Source organism: Macadamia integrifolia, chromosome 7 (assembly GCF_013358625.1).
Source record: "Macadamia integrifolia cultivar HAES 741 chromosome 7, SCU_Mint_v3, whole genome shotgun sequence".
Lineage (NCBI taxonomy): Eukaryota > Viridiplantae > Streptophyta > Magnoliopsida > Proteales > Proteaceae > Macadamia > Macadamia integrifolia.
Genome location: NC_056563.1, coordinates 9,311,447 through 9,318,812, shown reverse-complemented (window position 1 = coordinate 9,318,812; position 7,366 = coordinate 9,311,447).

Here is a 7,366-nt window from a genome sequence, read left to right as displayed (position 1 = left end):
CAAAACTGTACTCACCTTTTTCATTGTCACTTTTTTTTTTTTAAAATTTAACTTTACCAATTCTATCCTTTAGTAATAATATATAATATATTACTTTTCACGTTTCTTCAAAACAAAACGATTCGAGGAGAAAAAATTGATGTTTATTACTGGTGGTACAGCCGATCGATTTTTCATGAACGAGGCTCTGATACCATTGATAGAAAACATATACGGAACGATTCATGAAGATCGATAAGCATGCACGACAAACACTATAAAATATATGTTTTAGGCATACCTGAATCCATGGTTGAAGAATAAGAACTCCTCAATGTCTTCTTGTATGCTCCTTGTATAACACGATCAATGTTGGTTTGGTCTACCCTCTTTCCCTTATGCTTTTGATTGTTAGCTTCACTTAATGGGTCAGTGATAACTATATATAGGGGTGAGGGTAGGGACCAACCCTGCAATAAAATTAGGGTTTCCTCCCCATTAAGGAAACAATACCTTAGGTCCACACATAGAAATAAATATTTCATACCATTAAGGTGTGCTAATAGAATCCAATATCTCCATAGAGATCACTTACCAATAATATTGGATTCTTTCTGCTTACTCCATCTTTAGTCAACACCACTAAATCGGTTTTGGAAACAAATCTTTGACTATGCTAGCCCACCTAATAAGAAATCTTACAACCTGTTGGAACCATAACTCTTGTGACCATTTATCAACACCCACCATGAATTCTCCAACCCCCCAAATGAAACCCAAATGTAATCTAGACAAACATTCTTCATTTCCACCTTCCAAAGTAAACCGACATCTCGCCAAGTCTCTGCTCATCACAAACTGCAAGAGTGGTGTCCATCCCACAGCCATCACTCTCCTCTTAAACACCTAAAAAAACATTCACCCTTGTCTGTTCCCACTAACCACGCCCAACCATCAACCATGAAGTCGTATTGGGGTGCACCTTCCGTGAACTCTGTGAGGACCTCACTTCCCGTCCCTGTAACCTTTTGGCCATGTGGGTGGTCGGAATGGTTGTTAACAAACCTTTCCCCTCTTTCGACGACTTGTGAGACCGCCTTGTGTCGCTTTGGGATCCTAGGGGTACGATCTTCGTCTGCTGCATTGACAGAGGATCATTTTATGTAGACTTTTGTTCTGTGGAAGCCAAGAAATCTGTCATGGCTTAATCTCCATGGTGGTGTGGTGACCACTTCCTGCAACTGGGAGTTTTTCCTCTAGACACTGAAGCTTCAAACGGAGAGCTTGAAAATGTCCATATCTGGATCCACATATACAACATTCCAACGGAAGCTTTTTCGTTCCTCAAAGTTTGATTAGCAATCTCATGCATGGGCCGAGTCTTAGATATCAGTCTTAACCTATTTGAACTACTTGAAAATGGACTCCCTCTTGGTATGACACGAGTGAAGGTTGCTGTCAAGAAGAACAGATCAGTTAGTTTGAGATAAAAAATTCATCTGATGGATGGAGAACCGATCCAAGCATTCTTTAAATTTGAGCTTATGACTCTCTGCTCTCTCTGTGGACGTGTCACACACCCGGTTGATCTGTGCCCTGACCTATTCAGCTCAAAGAGCGTCCGATCCTCCTCCCTCACACGGATGCTGCCACTCGGTCTCCTTTTGTTAACAACCAAAAGATCTGTGTTGCCACTGACCCCCATTGCCTGTCTGCCACCGTCGGTGATCCCTGTTTCAATGGTTCCCATTAGTGGCATCCTATCACAAAATCAATCGGGACCATTGACTGTAGACTTCGGATATACCCAAACAACTTTATGCATTCCTATGCAGGTGGACTTGCCTTTCCCAACAAACTGCCCCTCTTTCAATGGTAACACTATTTCCCCCAACTTCAAAATCTCATCTCTGATGAGCAAGTACTGTTGCAGCAGCTTCCATCCATGGACCCAAAACCCAGCATACCGTCTACCCCCTTTATGAATATGTATAACACCCCACTTCTCCCTGCTCCAATCTGATGCATTGTTCCCTTTGCTGAGTTCACTGGAGTAAACCCCAATATCTCTGCCTCCATCCAAGGACTGGGTCTGCCACCTGTTATATCTGATGCCACTCGTACTACCATACCTCATACATCCCCTCCCACTGAGGAACTCAACTCATCCACCCTTAACCCAAACAGAAACAATCCTATGTGTCAGTTCACTGAGGCCAAAAATGTCACAATCCAGTATGTCTTTAGCTCACCAACACCACAAAACCCTACTCCCATCAGTGCTTTCAACCCTTTTGGTGAGGGATCCTCATGAACCAGGCCATGTAAAAGACCACTGCTGGACATTACGGAGCAACCTCTTGTGGAGGGCGTATGTGACTTGGTAGCAGAGGATATGGCACAAATTGATGACCCAAACCGCTTTATTACCCAAATACTTGATCGGCTTAAGGGGAGGGATGGATCAAATGTTCAAGCTAGTACCCAAATTGAAGATGACACCACTGACAAGGATAATACACTACCTTAAACTGGGGAAGCAACAACATGAGAGGGACGAACACCAATCGAGACTGGGTAATTATTATGCATTGTTTCCATCTGAATTCCATTTTTCTTTCATGCTTTTTCTGTGTTCTCTTGAGTTTGGTATTATCTTGGTTTGATCTACATTCACGTTACATGTGTAGACAATTTATTCAAGGTACTTGTTTTGCATGCTTTCACATGTTCATGTGTTTCATTTTTGTCCGATCAGTTTAATTAATTGAAGTGGTGATTCTATATGCTTTATATGTGCTAGGTGTGGTATGATCCTTCCCTGTTAATGTGTATTTTATCTTAGCTATCTCTGTTTACTCGCTGGTCTTTGAGTGTTAGCCAAATAACCATTATCTCCTTTCCTTGCCGGTGCCGTGTGTTTTTTTGTCACAGTTTGATATTCCTTATCGTTTCTAGTAGTAGTAGTAGTGGTATCATGAAGATTTTATTCTGGAATGTCAGAGGGCTGCATGCTAAGACAACAAGAGCTTGCCTCTGCAAACACACTTTCGATACCATGGCCGATTGTGAAACAAAGAATTCTGACCATGTTAACTTTAAACCCTTCAAAAACTCAGCCCACTTTGTTTTAAATATTTTTTTCCAACAGTTCTGGCTCTACTGGGAGAAAGGGTGGGATTTGGTTACTTATTAAGAAGCAGGTGCAATTCTCCATTCTACATAGCAACCAGTGGAGCATTGCTATCCAATTTGACCCCTCATTGGATCTCCCTTTCACTTGGACCCTTGTCTGTATTTATGCCCCACCCTAACCTACTAGTAGAGTAGAATTTTGGAATGAACTCGATCTCTTCTTGCAACCTCTCTCATCACCTACCTTCCTTATTGGTGATTTTTATGAAGTGCCCTCCCAAGACCAAAAATTTGGAGGTAAGCCTTTTAAACACTCACCCTCTTCTTTGAAACTAGATGAAATTCTATCCAAGCATAGCCTCCATTGCATCCCACTGAAGAGTAACCCATATACATGGTCCAACAGACAAAATCCACCCAACCTGATTAAGGAGATTTTGGATAGAGCATATGCAAACCACCTTTGGATTTCACTCTGCCCTCCGGTTTCTCTCACCAAGAAAGTGTCTTTGGGTTCAGACAATAACCCCATATTCCTAAACACTTACCAAGTGAATCCATCTTGTAAACAATTGTTTCATTACCACCACGCTTGGATGCATCATCCAGAATTCTTATTTTTTTGTTCGAGCAAATGGCTCTCTCTTGGCTCCAATGATAATATCATGGCCAAATTTGCTTCTTTGGGCAGATCTCTCTCACTTTTGATCAGAATGTCTTTGGCCGAATTGAACATTTAAAAAGTAACCTGGTTTCCCACCACCTGGTCTTTGAGAATACTCAATGCACCAACTTTGCCCCCCCCCCCTCTCCTTTGACCTTAGGGACATTGAAAATAAATTCTCGTGGATTATGGATGCGGAGGAGAAATTTTGGTACCAGAAGTCTAGACAAGACTTTATCCTTCAGGGTGATAGGAATACAAAATTCTTTCATGCCATAGCTAAGGTCAATCTACATAAAAGACACATCAACTTCATTTTGGACAACAATGGCAATAAAGTAGAGAATCAATGTGCTATGGCAGCTGTTTTTGCTTCCTTCCTGCAGGACCTTTTCACCATATCTAACCCCTTAGACCCCCACTTTGTTGAATGTCTTCCCCCCCCCCCCCCCCCCCACATTGAAGATTTGGATGTGAGTATACTCACTGCCCTACCCTCATTTGAGGAAATAAAGATTGTTGTGTTCTCTATTGGCCCTTTCAAGGCTCCGGGACATGATGGCTTCCAAGCAATTTCCTTCCAGAAATTCTGGAATTTGCTCCATGTTGATATCATATCCTTTGTTCAGCACTTCTTCCAATCTAGAACCCTCCCCCCAAATATCAACCACACACTGCTTTGCATGATCCCAAAAAAGGACGATGCCCAGTTGGTCACTGATTTTCGACCCATCATCCTTTGTAATGTGACATACAAATTTGTGGCAAAAATCATGGGTTCTCGTTTTAAATCACTTCTTTAGAAGTTCATTTCACCCTACCAAGCGACTTTTGTCCTTGGACGACAAATCACTAATAATATTGACATTGCACAGGAAATGTTTCACTATCTCAAGAGAAAAAAGGGTAAATCGTGGTTTGTTGCCATAAAATTGGATATAGCCAAAGCATATGACAAGGTTGAATAGGGTTTTCTTATTGCTATTTTCAATTTCCTAGGCTTTGGGGAAATCTGGACCAATCTGGTTCACATTTTGATAAACACTACATCTTTCTCTACTAAATTAAATGGGTCAACCCTCAATTTCTTCAAGGCTTCCAGGGGGATCTGTCAAGGATGCCCTTTAAGCCCTTTCTTGTTCATCATTGTTATGGAAGGGCTTTCTAGACTTTTGGCTACTTACAGAGAGCTAAACATGTTTAAAGGAATCAAAATTGCCAGATTTGCTCCTGAGGTCTCCCATTTATTTTTTGCTGATGACACTTTCATTTTCTGTCGGGTTGCTAGGGATGATTTGACTACTATCAAATGCATTCTAGACCCTTTTTCAGATCTTTCTGGTTTAACTATTAAGTATAATAAAAGTGGCATTTTATTTATCTCCAATCTTGACGTTAACACCAAAAGTTCTTTATGTAAAATTATTGGCATTAGGGAGATGTCACACCCCACTTTCAGTAAACCCAACTTACCGTGTAGGAATACCGAAGGTGTGAGTAAGACGTTTACCCGTCTAACGAACCTACCAGGATCTCTGATCACAGTACCTTAACAATTCACAATCTCACATCACAAACTAACCAATAGCGGAATAAGGGTATAATAGCGGAATCATAAATAAAATGGGGACCATCTCATGATATCATATATATATATATATACATAACTAAGTTATTCCATTATATTCATCCATGACTTATAAATCATAAGTTCAAAAGTGTACCATCCACAAGTTCGTATCAAAATAACAAAAATACGCCGAACACCTCATGGTGCCACGTATGCACAGAAATCACAAGCATAGTCCTGGCCATGCTCCTCCGCTTTCGGCATCGACCAATCGTTCACTCTGTACTCGGGTCTAGAGGAAAGAGAATCACTAGCCATAGGCACAACCGTACATGCATCATCATCTAAAGAGGGGTGTATACGTGCGGTGAGCTTTCCAACTCGCTCAGTGCGGGGTGGGGTTCATACACATCCAAGCATAACATTTGCATAAGTAATTATGATGCATGATTATAGAAACTAAACACAGTCCATGATGCTCGTGATGCAATTCATTTATTTTATTATCCACCTAACAATATAACTAAGTTTGGTAAATGCTACTACGGTGCATTAGGCTGTATCCCTCTCGAAACCACCATCGACTACGCAGGGATACAAACTTTAGCCTTGAATAGAAGCCTGTTGGTCCCCGTATACCACCATGGGTCACCCAGCAAACCCCTGATAACCCCCTTCTGGCTATTATAGCACCGGTACCAATCATCGTCAACGCCAGACAAGTTTCCACCTCCGGCAACAATCACATCGTACCACGGGTGTGGCATTCTGGAAAGGCACATTGAACATACCACAAATGGGTTATCCAACACCTTATCCCCTATTGGCAAAGATTCATAGCATAGGGAGTGATACCTAATCATAAATATTCTATATGCCTTTATAGTGACACAGTTAGTATGAATTACACGATACCGGTAACACATCGGCCACAAAGTACAATCCATCTCCAAGTACAGTCCTGGGGTACATGATATCGATAACACCTTGGCCACAAAGTGTAACCCACGACCGTTTACCTAATATAGCATGCACATAACAGTTGAGTATGGACTACGCAACACCGGTGCCAATCGTCAGCCACGAAGCTTATCCATTTCCAAATGCAGTCCTGGAGTACACGATACAGGTAACACGTCAACCACAATGTGTAATTCACGACTACAACTAACTCTAATGAAAATAACTAATGCATGAATGCAACAGACATATGGCAATCATGGTACCAGTACCACCTCGACCACATCGGATTTCGTCTCATACATACAACAAACACATGGTGATCATAGTACCGGTACCACCTCTGCCACACCGGTTCCTGCCATACATATCCATAAACATTTTATATTAATCTAATAAAAATGTAACATGTGATAGCATACCACCATCATTTGAGCAATTAGAAAATCATATAAAGATCTATTCATGTGAGCAATTCTACATAATTAAACATTCTAAAAATAAAAGTAATCCATCCCTTACCTTGATTATGCTCGTGTGAATTAAGGTTCAAGTATAGCCACCGATCGTCCGATTCAATTTCGGCCTCAGGGTACGTGCACGCCACTGCCCTAGGCACAAAGATAACCGAACGTCAATATCTGTCGGGAACATCCACATGGGTCACCCCCAAAGGGTACAGTCAAAGTCCCTCAGTGAAAAATATGTCACCGGAAACACCCACCGAGAATAGACATTGTCTACCGGAAAATATCAATATTATTTCTGGTGGAGCTGGCAGTGAGCTCCTAAGGCTCGGATGTTCAACAAAAATAGCCCACAGGAAGCAGGCCCAGTGTTTCCAGTGGCTTATTTCTGGTGGCAGTACAGAACCATCTAGGTGAATTGGGGTTTTCCAGCTCGGGCCCGATCGCCAGGATTTGTTCTATGGAGTTTGTAGGGGATGTTCCTAGCATCATTCTAAGCTAATAAAATATCATTTTCACTTAGCCATTTGGGAGATACGTCTATCAAACGATCGAAACCCTAGGTGATCATATGGTCATTCTTGTTGTCGG